The 22,500-nt window shown below is 44.1% G+C and overlaps 1 long non-coding RNA gene across 1 annotated transcript in view; it reads left to right on the forward strand.

Annotated features, from left to right (window-relative positions):
- The window catches only part of LOC139766065 (uncharacterized), an 86,880-nt gene that overhangs the window by 23,975 nt on the left and 40,405 nt on the right, over nt 1–22,500 (forward strand). Inside the window, exon 2 of the long non-coding RNA XR_011716780.1 lies at nt 14,770–14,828. This is a non-coding gene — a long non-coding RNA (uncharacterized lncRNA). The remainder of the gene's footprint in view (nt 1–14,769; nt 14,829–22,500) is intronic.

Below are 22,500 nucleotides of genomic sequence, written 5' to 3' on the forward strand. Positions count from 1 at the left end.
AGCTTGGGAAGTGAGTCAGTTGTTGTTCGCTGATGATACAGCGCTGGTGGCTGATTCATGTGAGAAACTGCAGAAGCTGGTGACTGAGTTTGGTAAAGTGTGTGAAAGAAGAAAGTTAAGAGTAAATGTGAATAAGAGCAAGGTTATTAGGTACAGTAGGGTTGAGGGTCAAGTCAATTGGGAGGTGAGTTTGAATGGAGAAAAACTGGAGGAAGTGAAGTGTTTTAGATATCTGGGAGTGGATCTGGCAGCGGATGGAAACATGGAAGCGGAAGTGGATCATAGGGTGGGGGAGGGGGCGAAAATTCTGGGAGCCTTGAAGAATGTGTGGAAGTCGAGAACATTATCTCGGAAAGCAAAAATGGGTATGTTTGAAGGAATAGTGGTTCCAACAATGTTGTATGGTTGCGAGGCGTGGACTATGGATAGAGTTGTGCGCAGGAGGATGGATGTGCTGGAAATGAGATGTTTGAGGACAATGTGTGGTGTGAGGTGGTTTGATCGAGTAAGTAACGTAAGGGTAAGAGAGATGTGTGGAAATAAAAAGAGCGTGGTTGAGAGAGCAGAAGAGGGTGTTTTGAAATGGTTTGGTCACATGGAGAGAATGAGTGAGGAAAGATTGACCAAGAGGATATATGTGTCGGAGGTGGAGGGAACGAGGAGAAGAGGGAGACCAAATTGGAGGTGGAAAGATGGAGTGAAAAAGATTTTGTGTGATCGGGGCCTGAACATGCAGGAGGGTGAAAGGAGGGCAAGGAATAGAGTGAATTGGAGCGATGTGGTATACCGGGGTTGACGTGCTGTCAGTGGATTGAATCAAGGCATGTGAAGCGTCTGGGGTAAACCATGGAAAGCTGTGTAGGTATGTATATTTGCGTGTGTGGACGTATGTATATACATGTGTATGGGGGTGGGTTGGGCCATTTCTTTCGTCTGTTTCCTTGCGCTACCTCGCAAACGCGGGAGACAGCGACAAAGCAAAAAAAAAAAAAAAAAAAAATATATATATATATATATATATATATATATATATATATATATATATATATATATATATATATATATATATATTATCCCTGGGGATAGGGGAGAAAGAATACTTCCCACGTATTCCCTGCGTGTTGTAGAAGGCGACTAAAAGGGGAGGGAGCGGGGGGCTGGAAATCCTCCCCTCTCAATTTTTTTTAATTTTCCAAAAGAAGGAACAGAGAAGGGGGCCAGGTGAGGATATTCCCTCAGTGGCCCAGTTCTCTGTTCTTAACGCTACCTCGCTAACGCGGGAAATAGCGAATAGTTTGAAAAAAAAAAAAAAAAAAAATATATATATATATATATATATATATATATATATATATATATATATATATATATATATATATATATTATATTATCTTTTTAAATCATTGTTCTTCTTGGTGATATTCATCCTTGCGGTAGGGTTACTTTTAATGAAATCCAGATCACAGGTGAAATTACTTTTGCTGCCGCTTCACTTGATCGTTATCGGACTACACTGCTCCCGTTCCTCCCACTTTATAGCCGTCAGCTACACTGCTCCCGTTCCTCTTGGCGCAACAGCCCTGTGTGTGCCGGCGGTGTTCCTGGGGTCGCTACTTTAGGTCCTCCTATATATATATAACTCAGCACAATCATTGACCGTGATTGGAGAGGATACATCTGTTAAGTGTGTGTGTGTGTGTGTGTGTGTAAGTGATACTGACGGATTGGAATTGATAACTGTTTTGGGATCCTCCACAGAAGCCATATAGAACTCCCTCATGAAAGGCATTGTTCCATGTTGTCGAGGTGAGTGTGTGTGTATGTGTGTGTGTGTGTGTGTGTGTGTGTGTGTGTGTGTGTGTGTGTGTGTGTGTGTAGGTCGCCCTACGGTTTCTTATTCAAATGTGTTGTTCTTTGTATGTTATTTACGTTGGTGGTGATTAATGATGTGGGTCACTGAACCCGTCGCCGTGTGCCTTGATGTGGGTGTTGAAGACCTTCCCCCCCCCCCCTCCTCCTCCCCTGACAGGACCGTAACGTAACGTAACATGACCTGTTGTTACCACAATCTCTGCCTTTAGACAACCCTTCCCTCCTGCCTGTCTATTGCCACCACCACGACCCCTCTACCTCGACCCTCCTCGTCGCCCCTCCTCATCTTGCCCACATGACCTCGCTCTGTGGTTTATACACACTCCTCACCTTTGCGTTGCTGCAAAGCCGACTGACCTGCTACTGTGACCTTCGTCTTAGCGCAGTGACCTCTGACCTTTCGTTTACGACCTGTTGGATGTTTACTGCCACTTTTATATTGCCAAGCTTTTTGCCAACTTTGTGATGACTTATTCTGATTAGGTTGGTTTATGACAAACCTTGCTGACTGCTTCTCTATTATATTACACACGCACACGTATATATATATATATATATATATATATATATATATATATATATATATATATATATATATTTTTTTTTTTTTTTTTTTTTTTTCATACTATTCGCCATTCCCCGCGTCTGCGAGGGTAGCGTTAAGAACGGAGGATTGAGCTTTTGAGGGAATATCCTCACTTGGCCTCCCTCCTCTTTTCCTTCTTTTGGAAAACTAAAAACCAGAGGGAAGGATTTCCAGCCGCCCGCTCCCTTCCCTTTTAGTTGCCTTCTACTACACGCATTCCCCACACGCAGGGAATACGTGGAAAGTATTCTTTCTCCCCTATCCCTAGGGATAATATATATATATATATATATATATATATATATATATATATATATATATATATATATATATATATATATATATATATATATATAAGTATATATCTAAATATATATATATATATATATATATATATATATATATATATATATATATATATATATATATATATATATATTTTGTACTTGTTCAACGTGTTCTGCGTCAGCGAGGTAGCGCCAGAAACAGACGAAGAAAAGGTCTCACCCGCTCACATCCATTATCTAGCTGTCATGTGTAATGCGCCGATGCTACAGCCCACTATCTACAGCCAGGCTCATAGATCTTTTCATTGTCTTCCCCGGCTGCTTCATATCCGCTGGTTCAGTTCATTAACAGCACGTCGCCCCCTGTACACCACATCGTTCCAATTTGCTTGATCCCATGCACCACTCTCGCCCTCTTGCACTTTCAGGTTCCGAACACTCAAAATTTTATTCATCCCATCCACCCATCTCCAATTCGGTATTGTACTTCTCCTTGTCCCGTCTATTTTTGACACATATCATCTTCGTCAACCTCTCCTGACTCATTCTCTCCATATGTCCAGACCATTTCAACACACCTTCTTCTGCTCTGTCAACCATATTCTTCTTATTTCCACACGTCTCTCTCACAGCCTATCAGTAATTACTCGATCACCTCCCCCCCTACCCTTCCCTCCCCAACACCACATAATGTCCTTAAGCATTTCGTTTCCAACACTTTGCCCCTCATCCGTACAGTCTCATCTATAGCCCATACCTCGCATGCATAAAAACGCTGTCGGAACTAGTGTACCTTCAAACATAACTAATTTTGCCCTATCAGATTGTGGCCTCTCTTTCTATACATTCCCAATGCTCCCAGAACCTCACCTTCCATGGTTTCATTCACTGTCATATCCTATACCAGGTATTTAAAACACTTCATTTCCTCCAGATTTTCTCCATTCAAACTCATATTCCAAAGAACCTATCTATCTCTTTGCGCTGCTAAAACTTTAAAAAAACTTCCTTTTAACTTTATCCTTTCTCACACTCCCAAACTCTTACGCTCAACTTATGCAGTTTCTCACTTGCACCGGCTACTAGCGCCGTGTCATCAGCAAACAGCAACTGACTCACTTCTTAGGCCCCTCTCACCCTCACTTGACTGCATACCTGCCCCCTCTCTCTCCGAGACCCTTGCATTTATCTCCCTCACAACCCGGTCCATAAGCAAATTATACAGCCATGGAGACATCACACACCCCTTGCCTTTAAACAGTGGCTCTATACATGCATTCCGCCAATCCTCACGCACCTCACCATGAGTCATACATATATTGAAGACAGTAACTAAGTAATCAACGCCACAGTTACCCTCATTATTAAAGAAATTAACCGTAGTATCATCCACCCCAGCCGTCTTGCCACATTTCATCTTACACAAGGCTTTCTTCTCCTTTTATTCACTAAACCACTTGCCATGACTCTCACGTCGCATACCTACACGACCCAAACACCTTACATCTGCCATCTTAACATCAAACACATTCAAGAGTACTTCAGAGTACTCGCTCCCTCTTCTCTTGACCTCATCATTACCTGTCACCACTTCCCCTTTTGCCACCTTCACCGATGTCCCCATTTGTTCTTTCGTTTTTCTCACACCATTAACCTCCTCCCAAAATGTTTTCTTATCCTCCCTGAAGTTTACTGATACCCGTTCACCCGAACTCTAATTAGCCCTCTTTTTCAACCCCTGCACCTTCCTCGTGACCTCCTGCTGCTTTCCTTTGTATATATAAAGTGCTGATATTTCATTTATTCATTTTTTTATGATTACCCCAGAACTAATTTCTGTAAGAGTCCGGATGTTACCCAGGACATATCTAAAGGCTCCTGTAACTCAAGGCTGCGCTACTTTCAGTTGCAGGGAATTGTAGACTTATTCAGAGTTAGAAATTCTTTGCCGAGACTGTACTCCGAAGGCTATAGCCTTGGTAAAGGTGACTCGCCCACGGTGTAACCTTGAGGAGGGGGAGTCTGTCATGCGCAAACACACACACACACACACACACACACACACACACACACACACACACACACACACACACACACATATATGAGAAGGTACCGGCTGTTGAGGCTTTAATCCAGGCTATGTCATTAACGCGACAAAGTATAAAAAAAAAAAAAAAAATATATATATATATATATATATATATATATATATATATATATATATATATATATATATATATACATACATAGAGAGAGAGAGAGAGAGAGAGAGAGAGAGAGAGAGAGAGAGAGAGAGAGAGAGAGAGAGCATATGCAGTCTGGAGAATGTGAAGAGGCTTGGGATGAGTCAGCTGTTGTTCGCTGATGATACAGCCGTGACGGCAGATTCGAGAGAAAAACTGCAGAAGTTGGTCACTGACTATAGGAGAGTGTGTCAAAGGAGGAAGTTAAGAGTAAATGTGAAAACAAACAGCAGGATTAAAGGACTGGTTCGTTGAAGTGTGCATTTGAATGGAGAAAATTTAGAAGTGAAGTGGCAATAAATGGAACCATGGGAGTGGAAGTGAGTCATTGTATGGGTGAGGGGAGGCGAAAGTTCTGGGAGCGCTGAGGAATGTGTGGAAAGAGAGTTCATTACCTGGGAGGGCGAAAATGGGTATGTTTGAGGGTAAAGTTGTCTCATAATTATAATATAGATGCGAGGCTTGGGCTATAGAAAAGGGTGTGCGGAGGAGGGTGGATGTGTTGGAAATGGGAATGCTTGAAGGCTGTGTGACGTGTGAGGTAATTTGATCGAGTATATAATGAGAGGGTAAGAGAGAGAGAGAAGTGTGGTAATAAAATGAGTGCGGTTGGATGAGCAGAAGAGGGGGTGCTGAAATGGTTTGGACATATGGAGAGGATGAGTGAGAAGAGGTGGACAGTGAGGATGTATGTTTTATGAAGTAAAGGGGACAAGGAGGTGGGAGAAATCAAACCGGAGATGGAATTTGGTGAATTCTCTCATGGCTGTCGTTCTTCGTCATGAAGATACTACCTTTTTCGCTTCTTTTGTTGCTGCACAGATGATTGCTCTCCCTCTTGCCTCTGTCAGAGTATGACCTATTTAAGGAACACCTGTGGTCCAGGTGTGTTTCCAATGATAATTGTAGTCGACGATTGTCTTTCATAAGTATGGATCAGGTTGAGAAGAATCTTTCGTAATGATTATTCTGTTAGGGCTCTTTTTAATGATCATCCTGCTAGAGGAACAGCCATATGACAATAATGATTTCTTCCTGAGGGAACCCAAGAAAGAAAAAAATATCAACAACTCATGGTTACAGTGCAGGAAAAGTGAGGATTTTTCACTCGACGAGAGAGAGAGAGAGAGAGAGAGAGAGAGAGAGAGAGAGAGAGAGAGAGAGAGAGTCTTTTCACATCATGTATTCAGTCAGGAGCACAAAGGAGTGCGGCAAATCAACAGATGTTCCGTGTTAAAGGAACATTTACGTGTCGCGAAGGACTTCCTTTTAACGTTGCCGTGGGTCGGGTTGGGTTGGCTTGGCTTTGATTGGATTGGGTCGGGTTGGGTCGTGTCTCGAGATCGTAATGAGGATTGTTCGTCAGAAATCAGAACTTGTTTGCTGATGTATATATATATATATATATGTGTGTGTGTGTGTGTGTGTGTGTGTGTGTGTGTGGATGCCACTAGACACCTCCTGCATGAAATCACACTGCGAGCGAAAAGTCGCATCGGGCGATGCTGTATCTTAGGAAAACACAATCTATCCCTCTGTCTCCATAAGAGTCCATCATGTCCCTGCTACTGGAAATAGCGCAACCTTGGAGCTTGCAGGAGGCTCCCGGAAAATGGATCCTGGAGTAACGTTATTCCAGGACCCCTCTTAAGATAAAGGGAGGTCGAGGGGGATACCATAAACCTCTTCTTTCCCTCTCGTCCCTCCATCTTCCTACAACCCCTCCATCTTCCTACAACCCCTCCATCTTCCTACAACCCCTCCATCTTCCTACAACCCCTCCATCTTCCTACAACCTCTCCATCTTCCTACAACCCCTCCATCTTCCTACAACCCCTCCATCTTCCTACAACCCCTCCATCTTCCTACAACCCCTCCATCTTCCTACAACTCCTCCATCTTCCTACAACCCCTCCACCTTCCTACAACCCCTCCATCTTCCTACAACCCCTCCACCTTCCTACAACTCCTCCATCTTCCTACAACCCCTCCATCTTCCTACAACCCCTCCATCTTCCTACAACCCCTCCACCTTCCTACAACTCCTCCATCTTCCTACAACCCCTCCATCTTCCTACAACCCCTCCATCTTCCTACAACCCCTCCACCTTCCTACAACTCCTCCACCTTCAAGACTCACCTCTAGAGACAGCCAAGAGGGACTCGGGGTTGCTTCTGTATTTTCGTTTTCTCATTCACGTCCTGTTTTCTTCTTCTTCTTCTCCCCCGCCTTCCAGCTGAGGTAGCCATGATTGGAGGAATATGTTTTTGCCAGCTCCGTGTCGGTAACTATAATCACAGACATTTATATATATAAATAAATAAATATATATATATATATATATATATATATATATATATATATATATATATATATATATATATACATATATCTATATATATACATCTGTCTATCTACTCTCTCTCCCCCCCTCTCTCTCTCTCTCTCTCTCTCTCTCTCTCTCTCTCTCTCTCTCTCTCTCTCTGTCTCCTCAGCTCATTGTGTGGATCATGCGATATTCTTATTTTTTTTTTTTAACCACACAATCCAATTCAAGAGTTGATTAATAGGACACATTGTTAACCATATATTACATGTTAAGTTTCTTGATTTCGTGATTTCGTTAAGAAAAGACAAAACCAAAAAATACTTGATTATATAGGTTTCAGGTTTACAAACTTTGGCTGATTAAAATCTGTATAAATCTGGATTGAATTATCGTCTTTTTGATAGTGTCCGATTTTTGAGGAATCGGATGTCTATTTCATCGAGTCCTCAAAGTGTTCATTGTCTACTTCACAGGGCCTTCTATACCTGTGGATATAATTCATTAGGTCTGATTACGGAAAACATACTCATTCGACTCCCATATGATCTATATTCACCTATCTGACGTTGGTTGGATATACGTTGTATAAAATGGTATATGTCGTGGATGATATAGGATATACTTCACTGACATTGGATCATTGTTCTGTTATACCTCACCGGGTGGGTATACTACATGTCACAAGGCGTAGGGTTTTATAACATCTATTTCATCGGTTCTTGAGTGAAATGTGATATGATTCACCCAGGTCTCTGATCACTTGAGATATATATCATTACATTTTGGATTATCGGAATTATCCTTCGATAATCCGTCAAGAACGGAAGATAAGATTAACGGGATCTTCTGTTACGTCGGATAAACTTGATTGAATCTTGTATCATATAGAGTATACTTCACTTGATTTTGTCGAAGATATACTTCAACGGATCCTCAATGAAACATATTTTAGAGTCATATATGATATATGTAGCTGACTCTAGTAATGACATATGCTTCATCTGGCTTTGTGTGTGATATACTTCACCTATATCTTGTATGATATACATAACCGGGTCTTGTATGACATGCTCCATATGGCTTTGTATGAGGCCTCTAGGAGAGATATACTCTCCCTGGCCTTGTATGTGACATACTTCATCTACCCTCGTTGAAAGATATACTTCACTTAGCCTTTAAATAAGATATACTTCGCCTAGTCTTGTTAGATATACTCCAATGGGCCTTGTATGAGATATACTTCGCATAGCCTCGCTGGAAAGATATTCCTCACTGGGCCTTTAAATGATATATATTTCGCCTAGCCTTGTTGGAGACATAAGCCCCACCTGGCCCTCCATGAGATATACTTCACCTGGCCTTGTAGCAAAGATATACTTCCCCGGGTCTTATACGCTGTATACTTCATCTGGTCCCGGATAAAGAGGGCTGCGTATGTTTCCCAAACTCTGGATACTGGATGGGGAAAGTCTCGTAACAAAGGAGGCTTTTGTTTCTTAGTCTTCCTCTTTTGATACTGGGCCCTTTGTGTGTGTGTGTGTGTGTGTGTGTGTGTGTGTGTGTGTGTGTGTGTGTGTGTGTGTGTGTGTGTGTGTGTAGTACGTAGTTACCCCTCTATACTGTGAGGGAGGAGAGTTCCAGGCTCATAGAGGCCCCCCATCTCTTCCACTTTCTCTCTCATTAAGTAGCCTTTTAAAACATTTAAAGGCTGCCTATCTTCACAGTCGTCTTACTTAGTCCCTCCCAAACATCCACCATCCTTGCACTGAAGCAGAACCTTTTCCATGTCTTATCTAAGAAACGTCTTTCCTACCCTCTTGTCTTGGGCTGGAGTTACCCAGGTAATGCATCTCACGAAGGACTGCTCACAGTAGACATCGTCCAACTGATCTGAGAAACTTTGAAGGATGTAGTTAGGCTAACCCATTCTCTCGTCTACTCCATTGTGGACAAATTTGAGAGCTATCAGTCTTTCGGATATCATCTCAGTTGCTCACTTTTGGGTCCTCTCAGATAAATCTTTTTGTGCTTCTTTAGATACGGTAACCAGACTTATGAGACATGATACAACCTGATCCATGTTGTGGACAGCTTACTAAACATCTTCATATCCATAGACGTCAGTGCAATTCAGACAGTATGCCTCTTTCGTAGTGCTCCTGATGGTCAACCCTGGAAACAAGCTGCTTAGATCTCTTTCGCATATACATTCTTGAAGCTTATTTTTTTTTCTTCCCTCACTTGACATCACTGACATCGAGGCATTCTTTCACCGTGTCCCCATCTTCATCATCACCTCGCACTGACTCTTGATTGAATTTCATCAGCCATTTATGAGACCAGCGTTGGAGTTCTTTTGGTTTCTCTGTAAGCAGAAGCAATCGTCATTCGTTCCCTCTCTGGCTTCATCCGGAAACACGTGTAGAAGCGAGTCTCATCGACAGGGCAGGACAATTACATACACCACAAACAGCAGCGGGCCCAAGATCGAGCCTTGCGGCACACCGCTGGTAACCACAGTCCATCTCGAGTATGGCTCATCTACACCGAGCCCTTTTCTCCCTTTCACTACGCTAATCTTTAATCCAGTGCCCCTTGTTCCAGCGTGTGTGTGTGTGTGTGTGTGTGTGTGTGTGTGTGTGTGTGTCTGTGTGTGTGTGTGTGTGCGAGCGTGCATATATACATAGGCGTAAAGACATGGTACACGTATACAACGTTGATAAAACGGGACAACACAAGCGTAAAACTCCCTCCCTGTGAAACACATATGGTAGTCATCACACACATTGTGAAGCTTTCTCTTACACACACACACACACACACACACACACACACACACACACACACACACATACACATACGCACACGCACACATACCTAGCTTATGCCAGGTACACATCCTATCGACCAGCCCTTAGGGGAGGATGAACAGCTGGGGGGGCTGTGGACCGGCTGCCGCGACCAGGGTTCGGGCGTCTGTAGATTTGATTCCAAGCGGCCCGTTGCATGCGTATATGTATGCATGTATGTATGCATGTTTATGCAATATATACGTAAATATGAAATTATATTCGTATTTACCATCATGTATGAACAAGCCTATACTTCTTGAAAACAGGGGATTATCCGCACGTGTGCCCTCGTACTTGTGCATAGTTATTAACTCGCCATTAAATGAATGTGATTCCATTACCTCGCCTTTATAAAGGAAGTTATTACCTTTATATTACCTTTATATGCCTTTATATTGGCACAGTTTCTGTTCCTCGCCTTTATAATTTGACTTATTACGTCACCTTTATATTAATAGTTTTGATAACTCACCTTTATAAAGGTAGTTATTACCTCACCTGTATATAGACGCCTTTTTGGTGTCTCTCAGCTTTATAAAGATAGTTACGACCTCACCTTTACGTCGGTAGATACAGTTTCAGTGCCTCAACTTTATACAGGAACAGTTTCAGTGCTTCACCTTTATACAGGAACAGTTTCAGTGCCTCACCTTTATACAGGAACAGTTTCAGTGCCTCAACTTTATACAGGTCTTTATACAGGAACAGTTTCAGTGCCTCACCTTTATACAGGAACAGTTTCAGTGCCTCAACTTTATACAGGAACAGTTTCAATGTCTCATCTTTATACAGGTCTTTATACAGGAACAGTTTCAGTGCCTCACCTTTATACAGGAACAGTTTCAGTGCTTCATCTCTGTATAGGAACAGTTTCAGTGCCTCACCTTTATACAGGAACAGTTTCAGTGCCTCACCTTTATACAGGAACAGTTTCAGTGCCTCAACTTTATACGTGAACAGTTTCAGTGACTCACCTTTATACAGGAACAGTTTCAATGCCTCATCTTTATACAGGTCTTTATACAGAAACGGTTTCAGTGCCTCACCTTTGTACAGGAACAGTTTCAATGCCTCATCTCTGTATAGGAACAGTTTCAGTGCCTCACCTTTATACAGGAACAGTTTCAGTGCTTCATCTCTGTATAGGAACAGTTTCAGTGCCTCACTTCCTCGGAAACCGGTCATTGTATACGAACTTGAGACCATAAGATAAAGCGCTCTAAACTGTTCCTCCGCTAAATTGTGGCAGAGCATAAAGTTAGAGTCTAGAGCAAGGCACTTTAAGAGCAGTGTCCCGAAACTTTTAAACACACTGCCGATGTCTTGACCGAGAATAATGGAAGTCCCGGTGCACTCTCGAGTTTAAATAAATGCCCAGACGATGTTTATAACCTGTGGATCCTAAATCACATTTTTTTATATATAAACAGCCAAACTACGTGGTGTGTTGGCGTTAGTTATCCACACCGATAATCCAGAAACGCTATGGTGATTCTCTCTCTCTCTCTCTCTCTCTCTCTCTCTCTCTCTCTCTCTCTCTCTCTCTCTCTCTCTCTCTCTCTCTCTCTCTCTCTCTCTCTCTCTCTCACGTAATTGATAATCGTAATGATAATAGAATGGAATACGATGAGTAAAGGTCCTTCGTGAATTCCGCCTCGGACTGGACCCCTCTCCTCACTCCCCTCCGCCTGTGTGCCAGAACAGCATTAGTTAAGCCCCCGTGACTTAGGGAGGAGGGATATAAAAATACCCAGGCGGTAGTAGCAGCTCCGGGAAGAAACAAGAGGCATGAAGAGTCACTGAAGAGCTTCACCTCCTCCTCCTCCTCCTCCTCCTCCTCCTCCTTCAAGGAGAAGAACGCATCGACGGAGGAGAGAGAGAGAGAGAGAGAGAGAGAGAGAGAGAGAGAGAGAGAGAGAGAGAGAGAGAGAGAGTCAGTCCCCAAGACTGGGGACAGATAGACCGGGGTTTGTACGCGCGAGGATTTCATAATTTAGCAATTAGCGAGGTAAAAGAGCGTAAACAAAACAGCGGCAGCGGTAAAACACAGCTCCTGTCCACCACCCCTCCACCCACACCACACCACCACCCTTGCTCTCTCTATCCCCTCCTCCCCCTCCCCCTCTTTTCCCTGTATCCTATAAAAAATATCAACAAAACTTTCTCCTTCCTCGCCGGCGTGTTGTAAAATATGGCGGAGCCGTGAGCTCTTGGCAACAAGGATGAGACATCAGACGCCCCCTACGCGGCACCATTTTCTTTCAGGCACCGTGCCACAGATGACTACTACCAATACCGCGCTCTGGGCTCTCCTGGCTACCATTCCCAGTGCTCACCATCCCTCTCCTCCCTCCCTTAACCTCCTCCTCCTCTCCTCTCTCTCACACACACACTCTCTCTCTCTTACTCCCTTACTCCCTGACTCCCATCCTGGCACAAGGTGGCCCTCTGTGTGTGTGTGTGTGTGTGTGTCTATGTGAGTGAGAGCGAGTGAGTGAGAGTGAGAGAGGCGAGCGTGGGAGTGTGCCGCTGCTGCGTCGAGGGGTAAGGCTGCAGGGCGGACGGGCGGGAGCTAGCAGCCGCCATTTGCATGTATTGATCCTGGACTTGGCTCCTGTCGTCGGGGCTCCGGTCATCCCTGGCGCTGCCGGGGACGCTACGGGGGCGCGACCGCCCCGTCAGGAGCCCCGGAGCGACACCACCACCACCACCACCACCACACTCCTCTTTCCTTCCTACTCTCTCTCTCTCTCTCTCTCTCTCTCTCTCTCTCTCTCTCTCTCTCTCTCTCTCTCTCTCTCTCTCTCTCTCTCTCTCTGCTCTCTTCCCTCCTCTGTGGAGGTTCCTGGTGTCGCTCTGTGCTCAGGGGCCCTCCATCTTCCCTCCTCTCCGGAGCCTTCTGCTGTATCGCTGCGTTCAGGACCCTCCACCTTCCCTCCTCTGTGGAGGCTCCTTGTGTCACTGGGTGTACAGGGGGCGGGGCCCTGCCCCTCCATCTTCCCTCCACTGTGGAGGCCGCTGGGTGTCCCTGGGTGTCGAGCGCCCTCCATCCGTTGCTAAGAGGGAAACAACCCTTGCGAATCCCATAGCCATGGGACGAAGACACCCACCAACACCCACCACCGCCCCCCACCACCAGATAACTACTGCTGATCCTTTGCTTACTATACTGCTCCTCCTCCTGCTCTCTCCTCCTCTCTTGTCTGTAGAGATTGTTGCCGTCGTTGTAAAGTAGTACCTCGGACGCACATATTTACTACCCCGGGTTGGGGTGAGGGGGGACCGGGCCGACCGTATACGACAAGCAACAACCCGTTCGGATGTGTTTCTTACGGCCCGAGAAACGTCGCTTCATTTCCGTCAAGAGGGCTTTTGGCCCGGTCGTGATTTCTGTCGTCGTCTCTATCTCGTAGTCGCTCAGGTACGACGGGTGAGGTAGGGGGGCGTATACGGGACAGGACGACCCTACCCCCGTCGCCCCTGTGCGTTCTGTAACGTTCGTTGTTACTTTCCCCCCGGATAAGAGGTCGGCAAGGAGTGCCTCGGGGTGTGCTCGTTTGTACGAGCTATTCGGGGAGGAGAGTCCCTCTCTCTCCCTCTCTATTTCCCTCCCTCTCCCTCCCTCTCTCTCCCTCTCTCTCTCTTTTCCTCCCTCCCTCCCTCTTGAGTGTACCTACCTCCAGCGTCAGTCGGGGGTCCTGGTCACACATATATATCTCTCTCCTCCATGCCTCAACTTTCCCAGCCGAAGCTCCCTCGGCGTCACCATATTTATAACTATGACTGTGTACGTCTCATTTGCATTAATGAAGATAGGAAACATCACTTACGAGGTAATTAATTCGCATTTAAGGAACATTACGGCGTAATCAACACATAATATATTTTCAGAGTTTGTCATATATTTTTTTTCCCCTCTTTTTTTTTCATCATTTATGTCTTTGTCTCCTGAGCCGAGATTACAGAGGGTATGTTTTTTTTTTTTTTTTTAAAGGGGATATATATAGACAACGGTACGAACTTTGAACACTTTCACACGTGACGAAGTGAACCTTTGCGTTGATCCTGCAGCGTCAGGGCCAAAGATCAGGCCCTTATACGCAACTGCATATAGTTTCCTTCGTGTCCAGGGAGCCTGCAGCTCGAGGCGGCGCTACTTCCAGTAACAGGGAAACGTAAACTCCTCTGAAGTGTGACGTTCTTTGACGAGACTGAACTGCGTGTGATACAGCTTGACCAAAGGTTACTTTTCACTGGCTGTATATGAATATATATATATATATATATATATATATATATATATATATATATATATATATATATATATATATATATATATATATATATATTTGTATATATATATATATATATATATATATATATATATATATATATATATATATATATATATATATATAATATAATATACGCATGGGATCTTTATAGTTATTGATGTAATATAAGACTACGGATATGATGCAAATGTAAACAAATGATTACCAACGGGTACTGAAGAACTAAATGTCAACATTAATCAACCTCACTTCATCCATCAGGGCAAATTTGAAGTGTTACCTTCCTCTTCTTCTTCTTCTTCAGATGAAGGAGACGACTGTGGTGTCTCGTTTGATGACGTGGCCAACCATATTCCTGCATAGGTAAGTACATCTTGTATCAGAGCCATTGAGTGTATTCAAGGGTTTCCAAGAATTGATTGTGGACTCTAGAATTTGCGTTATGATTATATATATATATATATATATATATATATATATATATATATATATATATATATATATATATATATATATATATATATACCTGGGGATAGGGAAAAAGGAATACTTCCCATATATTCCCTATGTGTCGTAAAAGGCGACTAAAAGACGCGTTTTCATAGCTGAAAACCCTCTGTTCCCCTTTTTAGAAAGTGGGACAGAAAAAAGGAGCCAAGCGAGGAGCGCTCATCCTCCTCGAAGGCTCAGGCTCGGGTGTCTGAATGTGTTTGTATGTAACCAAGAAGGGGGAAAAATGAGAGACAGGTAGTCTGAGGATAGGAACCTGGATGTTCTAGCTCTGTGTGAAATAAAAGCTCAGGGGGAGAATGGTTTGAGAATATCTTATGGCAGAGTCAGGGGTGAGAACTAAGGAAGGGATTGCACTACTGTTGACGCAGGAGTTGTGGGAATTTGTGAAAGAGTGTAAGGAAATGAGCTCCAAGCTAATGTGTGAGGAAAGTGGATTACGAGAGATGGGTGATTAATTGTGCTTATGCACCTCACTACGAGAAGATTGATGAAGAGAGACTGATAATTTGGGAGAAGCTGTGTGAGTGTGATAGCGGTTTTAACGTGGGAGAAATGGTATTAGTGATGGGTGATTTGAATGCGAAAGTTAGTTATCAGTTGAGGGTATAACTGTGGGGTAGGGGATATTCAGTAAGGTGTATGGAAATGCTGAACACTTATGGAGCTATGTGGTGAAAAAAAAGAGTTGGTGATTGGTTCAAAAAGAGGCACATAGAGCGAATGGAAAGATGGTCAGCGGGCATTATTGTATCACACACAGACTGATAGGCGTGCAAAAGAGAGACGCTTGGATGTGAATGTGTTGAGGAGGTAACTGGTAGGCGGGTGAAGATTTTTGGAGGTTTCAGAAAAGAAGATAAGATATGGGTGAGAAGAGGCTAGTGAAAGTGAGTGAGTTTGGAAAACAGACTTGTGTGAAGAGATATCGGATGTTGAGTAAGCAGTTCTAAACGGTGAGAGTAACTGAAGGTAGGGAGTGGGTGAGGTATTATGGGAAGCAGTGCGCCTAGGCGTGAGAGAGAGAGAGAGAAGTGTGTGTGTGTGTGTGTGTGGTATGCGAGGGATGGAAAATAAGCGGGGTGATAAAGCTAGTGAGGACTAGGATGACAGGAACAACCATTATTGTTTCACGTCTTCCAAAACATCTTGTCGTTGGTATGAATGAATTAAACTCATTTACAAAAATGAATTAATGGAAACAAAATAATTGTATGTATCATTTCCTTTTTTTTTATTTCGATTGTGTTTTTGTATACGAAATGAGAAGCTCAGATATGGAAGCAGTGAATGGAAATGTTAATACTTTTATGCTCACATCAGTTTTACACGGTGTTGACGGACCTCCGTGGTGTAGCGGTTAGCGTTATTGACCGTGACGCATTCGCGGGCCTTCCAGGGTCGAGCGCATGGGTTCGAATCCTGGTTGGGGCAGTCGGTCCATGGTCAACCCAGCTGTTCATCCATCCTTAGGCGTTCGATAGAATAGGTACCTGGCTCAGTCTAGGATATATATATATATATATATATATATATATATATATATATATATATATATATATATATATATATAGCGTTAATTGAAATGACCTTGATAAATGCTTCAGTTGCCCGGGCCGTCCTCGTCTAACGTAAAAAAAGATATACATAATCCTCCAGGTATTTCTTTATCAACACGATTGTAACCATTAATATCTAAGTCGTCTTTGAGTAAATAATTAGCAGAATACTAATCAGCTGCATTGACAAGGTAGGTTGAAAATGGTAATTAATAAATGAAATATACGATTTATTCCTATTCCTGTTTTTTTTTTCACATGTTGAGCAACGTACGTGTTGAGACTCGTCTTTACTTTAATTTTTAATTGTATCAGTAATGATTATCTTTATTAATTTGGGGAAACCTCGGCAGTTCTGTTAATTAACACAAAAAAAAAATGTATCACTTACGTGAGCCGAGTGTTAAATACCTTGATACAGGCGAAGTCTTTGTGTAAACACAACAAACATGTTAATAACAAAGTTTGTTATTAACATATATATATATATATATATATATATATATATATATATATATATATATATATATATATATATATATATATTTCATACTATTCGCCATTTCCCGCATTAGCGAGGTAGCGTTAAGAACAGAGGACTGGGCCTTAGAGGGAATATCCTCACCTGGCCCCCTTCTCTGTTCCTTCTTTTGGGGAAAAAAAAAAAACGAGAGGGGAGGATTTCCAGCCTCCCGCTCCCTCCCCTTTTAGTCGCCTTCTACGACACGCAGGGAATACGTGGGAAGTATTCTTTCTCCCCTATCCCCAGGGATAATATATATATATATATATATATATATATATATATATATATATATATATATATATATATATATATATATATTTTTTTTTTTTTTTTTTTTTTTTTTTGCTTTGTCGCTGTCTCCCGCGTTTGCGAGGTAGCGCAAGGAAACATATATATATATATATATATCTTGAGGAATTATCAGAACATCGAACATAGGGTAAAAATTCCATCATTCATTGATTAGCTCACACACACACACACACACACACACATACACACACACACACACACACACACACACAGGAAAATGGGTCGAGGGCACTAGCGGCGTGCCACAGGGTCCTGTTCTAGGACCATTTCTCTTCTTGATATACGTCTTGAACTTGCCGAAAGGGTTGGACTCTTGTCTCGATATGTTTCCGGATGATGTCATGAGGAGGGCGAACAGTGAAGAGGATTGTACCAAGGGCCTCGACAGACTCTCCAGAATCGGGTAATGAGACTCAACCCCAGGAAAGGTAAACATACGAGGATCGGATGCCATATAAAGAGAGAGACCTCAATACCTATAGTATCCAGCTGGGGAGAAAGAAAAAGAAGAAAGCATCTGGAATCTCTTTTGTTTACGTGGGACTAGCCAGTCGACATCCTCTCTCAAACCTGTGGCCAGAGCCCCACATGAGGAGATAAAGGAGAGGAAGCGACACCGTCTTCAGGCAAATATCAGAGCAGCGTGCGAGTATATGGCTGTGGACATTGTTCAACAGGTTGCGTCCTGTACGTTCGGCCAAGAAGAAGAATGACGTCTCTTTAGATTTGGGTCGCCGCGCTTGAAGAAGCACAAGACAGCTAGTGTAAATGGTTGAGTTAAGGACAACGTAAAGGCCACCGAAATGAAGAGAGCTGATTTACAGAGACAGATCACAAGTCGCGGAAGAGAGAAGAGCCTTGAATTGACTCAACATGGAAGAGCAGAGAATAAGACGTGACCTGATCACGGAGTTTGTGGATCTGTTCTGATGAAGGCGAGGTTGAACGTATCTTCGAGAGATGGATGGCCGGAATAACCAGAGGCGATAACATGGTAAATCATGCATGAATGTGGTTTAAAGAAAACGATGCATTGGATTGGTTTTTTTTTTGTTGTTGTTGTTGGTGGAAGGTGGAGGATGAATGGATTAAACTGAAGTGCGACATTGTGGATGTGGCCAACATACAACAGTTTTATTAAAAGTTGTATGATTGCTGAGAAAGTTCGGGAGATGGGGGGCTCCCCCCCCCCCCCACGAGTGTAGAACTCCCTCCCCGTACAGTACAAATAGGGAATCACACACACACACACACACACACACACACACCACTTCGCTAAATATATAAACACTGTACAATACTTTCTTTTCTGAAAAGATACACATTAATCCTTCAGATCCCCAAAAATACACATATCATTTGCGTATTTACTGAAAATCGCAAGAAAATTATTCATTCGCAAGAATTCACATATCAATTATGCGTTTATAGGAACGTGAATATTCACCATTAAAGTCAGAATATAATTAACTGGATATTTAGGAAATATATTCCTATGTAGTTTGTATATTTATCAAATGAGATGCATTTTTAATGACAATATATATATATATATATATATATATATATATATATATATATATATATATATATATATATATATATCGCAACTATTTTTTCTTCGTACCTTCCCCCTTCTTAATTACCCAATCATCATTCTCCTCGTCAATTGCCAGCCAGTATACTTTCACCTCCCCACCCCCTCAGGTGACCTCCCTCCCTCCCTCCCTCCCTCCCCTGCTGTGCTGTAAGAGCATCGGAAAATGTTACAGAGGATGTTGAACAGTAGGTGTGTGTGGGGGGGGGCAGCCGCAGGTATGATGGCCGAAGTAATGGCTACAGAGGCAACAGAATGAGGTACAACAGAGACAGAAGTCCTTTATAGCGTCGCCTCCGTTAACGGGTTACGAACGGTCATGCAGTGGGAGATGAGGGTGAGACAGTTCCTGTTGTTGGTATGACACGGGGACAACAGAAGCTGTAACAGGTGGGCCGTTGCGTGAGCGTGGCAGTAAAAGGATATTGCACGTGGTAGCGACAGTAACGGCAGCGACGTTAACGGTGACGTCAGGTGTAACAGCCACAGCAGAACAACCACATCAACAGCAGCAAACAGGAACAACAAGAGCAACGGTATTAACGGCATCAGCCGTTAACAACGGCGGAAACAACGGCAGCAGATGTCTTGCGGTAGCAGTAACACCAACAGGAGCAGTAGCGTTATTAACAGGAGCAGTAACGTTATTAACAGGAGCAGCAGTAGCGTTATTAACAGGAGCAGCAGTAGCGTTATTAACAGGAGCAGCAGTAGCGTTATTAACAGGAGCAGCAGTAGCGTTATTAACAGGAACAGCAGTAGCGTTATTAACAGGAGCAGCAACAACAGCAAGACAGACAGCAGCAAGACCGACAGCTGCAACAGCAGCAGTAGTCGCGAAAGCAAGAGCAACCAGCCAAGCAAGGAAACAGCAACAGCAACAGCAGCAAGCAGCAGCTTCATCAACAGCAACCTCAATTTCAGACCAGCAGGAGGAGGGGGCAGGCAGGCAGGCAGCGGTAGTAGCGGACGAGCAACAAGAAGAGCAGCGGCAGCTTCATCAACAGCAGTCAGACCCACCACCACCACCCCAAACCCCACACCTCTGCAGCAGCAGCAGCAGCAGCTACAGCAGGAGGAGGAGGAGGAGGAGGAGGAGGAGGAGGAGCATCATCATCAGCAGACCGCTGCTGCTGCTGTTGTGTGTGTGTGTGTGTGTGTGTGTGTGTGTGTGTGGTGGTGGTCGCTGGCGACGGGGGAAGAGGAGGAGGTGGGTGGGTGGGTTGGGGGGTAGGATAGGGTTAGGCCCAATATACACAGCACCCACTTCTACAAACACCTGCGCAAAATTAATGCAAATAAATACAAACGCTCTCCCAGATACTTTTCAACATATTGGGTAAATGAAACCGAAATGTTTATTTTTGTCAGAGTCTGTCCCTCTTATCTATCTATCTCTATCTACCTCTCTCTATCTCTATCTCTCTTTCCTCATTTACCCTCCAAAATAGATGTAACATAGATGTAACATAACATAAAACGGTGTTGTGTGTGTGTGTGGGGGGGAGGGGGACGGGCGGACGGAAGCGAGAGAAGTTTGAACGCAAATTTACGTGTGGGTTCCCGTATGAGAAGAATAGAAAACGTAAACTCTTGAGCATGACTTTACGGCCATTGAGCAATACGGGCTCGTACGACCCTCGAACACGGCGACGGTACGACCCCTGAAGGGGGGGGGGGGGGTATGATGACATGAAGCCACGACCCTCCTCTCTTCCCCCCCCCCCTTTTTTTTGGGTGGGGGGGGAGGTCAGGTCAGGCCAGAAGCAGCTAGGCCACCACCAATACCTTTCAAAAAGGATTAAAAACCCGAATGACCCTGGACCACAGTCAAACCGAAAACGAAGATAGACGTAATAACGCTAGGGGGGGAAAAAGAAAATGATAATAGGAAGGTTTTTTTTAAAAAAAAGGCAACAACAAGAAGCGTGGGTTCGAGAATTCCAACACATGATATGTTCGGATGGAGAATATGTCTTCCTCTTCCCTCCCACCCCCAGACTAAATTCTGATATTTCTGGCCGATAGAACCCGCCGAAATATATTTGGTTTCTCCAGGCCTGAGATCTTATATTTGCATATATTGATTCTCCGTTAGGCCAGACTCCTGCTCGCCTCCTAGCTCCCCTCAACACGCTAGTAATGAACCCGGGTATCAACACACACCACTCTGGCCCTCCCTCCCGCACCTCCTCCTCTTCCACCTCCACCCGGGCCTCCATGCCTCCACTCTGGTCCCTCCCGCACCTCCTCTTCTTCCACCTCCACTTGGGCCTTCATGCCTCCACTCTGGCCCTTCCACACCTCCGCCATGGACTCCATGCCTTCACTCTGGTCCCCCCCGCACCTCCTCTTCCACCTCCACCTCCACCCGGGTCTCCATGCCTCCACTATGGCCCTCCCACACCTCCTCTTCCACCTCCACCAGAGCCTCCACTCCAGGTACTCTCCATGCCACTGTGGCCTGACCTCTTATCCTGTTTTAAACACCCCAATCATAACCTCCAATTGGCCTCCATGCCTTCAAGTTTGACCTCTCGTCTGACCTCTACCCACCACCGCCACTACTCTGACCTCCAGCCAGGACTCATTTTCTCAGGTTCCACAGCTAGGTTGCCCCCATTACACCATACCCGCCGCCGTCACCTCCTGTCATTGAGATCCCTCGTCCCCGAGTTAACAGTACGGCGCCACCAACGCATCGAACTCATGGGTGTTCTCATACACACCGCTGAACGAATACCTCAGCATCCCCTCCCGGTTCATACATTAGATCACTCAGTTTTGTACCTTCGTCATTTACGAAGTTAACAATGTGGTTTACTGTTATAGGTAAACCACTGTGTCTGGTTGATCTGCACGGATGGCTGAGGGTAGATGTAGATACTGTTTGGTATCTTAGGTCAGTGGTGTGTGTTCGTATAGATTGTGGGGAATTTGTTTCTATATTTTAGATGTGGTTTAATGTTTTTTCCCCATAGATATTTCCCATCAAAATGGAGAAATATATATATGAAATGATATCATTAATAATGATAATGATAATGAATTGAGCTACATGAAAATATCGTCTATATCAGATTTTCACGTATTTGACGTATGGTGACACGTACCACATATACGAGTATACATCCCCTATACGGAGGTATACTATACTATACAGAAGCATCATAATTCAGATGTTCATTTCCCCGACGCCTCTACAAATATTTGCTTTTCACCTCGACCCAGGAGTATATCGGGGCTGAACACGTGCGTCCGTGCACCCCCCTGCGGCACGTGCCTGCCAACCGTCCCCCCCCCCCTCCCTTGCACGTGCCGCACCCTAGGTCCCTGTCACAGCACACGTGCCCACCGCACTCCACGCCGACCTGAGCCTCTGTGGGAGGCCAGAAATGAGCCACTCTGGACCAGTGAGGGAGGATCTTTGTGGGGCAGGTAGGTATGACCCACTGCAGAGATGATGTGAGCCAGCGCCAGGCTAGAAATGAGGCACTTCCGACCAGAGGGAGAGCCACTGTGGGCAGATAC

Source organism: Panulirus ornatus, chromosome 56 (genome assembly GCF_036320965.1).
Source record: "Panulirus ornatus isolate Po-2019 chromosome 56, ASM3632096v1, whole genome shotgun sequence".
In the NCBI taxonomy this organism is placed as follows: Eukaryota; Metazoa; Arthropoda; class Malacostraca; order Decapoda; family Palinuridae; genus Panulirus; species Panulirus ornatus.